The sequence below is a fragment of the Chinchilla lanigera genome, unplaced genomic scaffold (genome assembly GCF_000276665.1).
Source record: "Chinchilla lanigera isolate Chin_1 unplaced genomic scaffold, ChiLan1.0 scaffold00014, whole genome shotgun sequence".
NCBI classification, from domain to species: Eukaryota; Metazoa; Chordata; class Mammalia; order Rodentia; family Chinchillidae; genus Chinchilla; species Chinchilla lanigera.
Window position 1 is genome coordinate 8,169,540 of NW_004955415.1, and position 3,105 is coordinate 8,172,644.

General features: G+C 45.2%; 1 pseudogene; it reads left to right on the plus strand.

Annotated features, from left to right (window-relative positions):
• The first annotated feature begins 2,325 nt into the window (after positions 1-2,325).
• Positions 2,326-2,761, plus strand: LOC102020109 (annotated as a pseudogene).
• Positions 2,762-3,105: the final 344 nt, after the last annotated feature.

A 3,105-nucleotide genomic window follows, 5' to 3' on the forward strand; every position in this document is an offset into this window, starting at 1 on the left:
TAGTTTAAATCTAGGCTTGATGGCTACATCCAGACCATCCTCCATCCTCTAAGCTGCCTCCTTTGGAAAGTATAAGGTTGGGCATGATGAGATTGCACAGCTGTGCTTCCAAAGTATTTTCTCAGCCGTTCAAATCAAGCCTTTCAAAGCACAGATTGCTCTCTGTGGTAAGAAACCCTCCCCTTCCTACCTTCAAGGGCGTTTTCCTAGACTCCTTTTAGGGTTCTGCCTGGGGTCTGCAGGAAAAAATAGGACAATAAAACAAAATAAGAGAAAGTGGGCTGGGGATTTAGCTCAGCGGCAAAGCGCCTGCCTAGCAAGCGCAAGGTCATGAGTTCGGTTCCCGGTACCGGAGAAAAACAAAAACAAAAAAAAAAAAAAAAAAAAAAAAACCAAACCAAAATAAGAGAAAGCGAAAGACCCTAAAGCCCGTCACCTATCAACAATAAAATAATGCTTCCCAAGCTTGGAAGAAAATGTCAATCTGATGCTCTTTGTTCTAAAAGCTCTGGCTTCATAGAGCGTCAGTTTCCCCCTCATAATGAGCCTTTCTATTCCTACTCTCGCGACTACAGCCTTGCCTTGAGGATGCGTATCATCTCTATTGCTCATCCATGATGACGGGCGGCACAGTGAGTTTGTCACTTTCCTTCTTTTCCTTTCCTGTCACGCATTATTCCCACCCCAGCACAAGCGGGGGCGCTGAGCAGCTCCCCCCGCCCCCGCTTGCCTCCCATGCAGCCTTGCACAGCTCTGGGTTCTCGTGAATATGCTCGTAGCTCTTTCCCCAGCTCACTACAGAGATTTTTGTGTCAGCCGGGCGTCAGTGGATACTTCTTCCCTGGGCACTCAGCATTTTTAGCAAGTTGTACATTTGAGCAAATATTTATCTTGCATTAATTCCGTTTCAGGCACAGGCTGAGGGCATTAGCTAGATATTCTCATCTGCTATCTGATGAGATGGATCCCATTAGTAAACAGGCTATACAGTTGAGGAAACTGAGGCACAATGTGATGTCCAAGGATACACAGCCCTCTGGTGTCTACATCCTAGAGCTGGATTTTTTGTTGTTGTTGTTGTTTTGAGACAGGGTCTCTTTTTAGTTCAGGCTGGCCATGCACTCACTATGCAGCCCAGGCTGGTCTGGAACTTGCAGTGATCCTCCTGCTTCAGCCTCCCAAGTACAGGTGTGCACCACCACACCTGGCTAGAGTCTGTTTTCTTCACTAGCATGCTTAAGGTTGTTTTAGAAACTTCTATGTAAAAGTTTGGAGGTTGAACATAATCTTGGGCTTTGGAAGTTTTCAGCCCAAAGGTTCCTACAGAATCAAGGTGGACAGTTGCTTTGGGAAGGGTCAAGCTAAACAGCAAAAATAATTAATGGAGCTCACAGAGCATCCACAGACTGTTGAAATTTACCAAAACATTGCCATTTCTTACTGGTAAGGAGGAATAGCTCAACCAGAAGTGGTCCTCCGCACCTGCCTCTGCTGCCCACCTCCTGTGGAGCTCCTCCAAGGTCATCTTCCCAAGCTCCTCTGCTGATCCTAGTGCCAGCACTCAAGCTCCTATTTGAAAGTAACCGCTGTTCTTTGGACTATAGCATTAGGAAAAGGAAGCAAAAAGCACCTGTTGGTCAATGCCCTGACTTGGCCTTGGACAGTCTCTCATGGGTGACCGAGAGCATGCTTGGAACCCCAGGACTCTAGCATCCTTCAGCCGCGGTTGCTACTTGTTCTTTACCACCCTGCTGCCACTGAGGCTGCAGTCAGGGAGCTGTTCACCTTTAGCTGCTTGTGCTTATTGTGGAAATTCAGTAATATGTGTAATTAATTTTTAATCTTCTTAATGAGGATCAGTATCTTTATCATGTGTTAAAAGATTTCCTACCCAAGGATCTCCATTTGGAACAATGGAAATGACCAGGAAAAAGTGGGGAAGAGATACTACAGTAAAGTCAAGTTATAATAACAGCTGCTTGGTTAGGTAAGTTGCCCTGAAACTTGATTTCCTCTGATTAAATTATGTTAGAAAATTCAACTTTGGTAGGAAGTTTTTTTCCGCGAAGAGGAGTGGCTACCTTTCCCAGCCCTGATATGATCTACTGCGCAACACTCACGGTTATTGAGCTCATCTTTCAGCCAACACAGACCTGTCAAGTTGCCTTTAATCACCAGCTCCACCAGCTTTGTAACAAATCTCCAAACAGGTAACTCTGTCGTTAGTTATTTGATTTTCCTTGGCCCAGAAAATGGTTCTAAAACTAGAGTTCTTCTGAGGTCATGTAGGCTTGCCGCTCTCCAAAGTCAGGAAGCGCGATTCTCACAAGTGTCTCTCACAGTGCCTGACACACAGAAGGAGCTCAGCAAATACTTGCTGATTTAGTGATTGTAATTCTATAAATCTACAGTTTTCTTAAAGGTCATTTTCAAAAATGGCAGCAGCAATGGATGTGGATACCCTGAGTGGCACCAATAGCAGCGCAGGCAAGAAACGCTTTGATGGGAAAAAGTGGAATGTGGTAGCCCTGTGGGCCTGGGACATTGTGGTTGATAACTGCACCATCTGCAGAAACCACATTATGGATCTCTGCATAGAGTGCCAAGCCGACCGGTGTCCGCTATGTCCGAAGAGTGTACCGTGGCCTGGGGAGTCTGTAATCATGCGTTGCAGTTCCACTGCATCTCTCGCTGGCTGAAAACACGGCAGATGTGTCCGCTGGACAGCAGAGAGTGGGAATTCCAAAAGTACAGACTCTAGAAGAATTCTTCCAGCGTAACTGTCACTCACTCGCTAAGTGACCTGCCTCCTGTTGTTATAGGTTAGATAGACCCGTGTCCGTTGCCCTCATCTTCGTTTGTTGACCCCTGGCCATGGTTGTACCCATGTCAAATAAAGTTCCATTGGGTTCTTAAAAAAAAAAAAAAAGGTCATTTTCCCTGAATGGGAATTTATATGCCAAACCAGTACAAGTCCCTGTAAGGTTTCACTCTTTGTAGACAAAATGAGAAAATTTAACACAGTGTATTAAGTTTTCTAGAAAGCTATATTTATTTACTGCAAGAGACTGTCTAAGGCTGTATTCCTCCTGATCTTGGGATGCT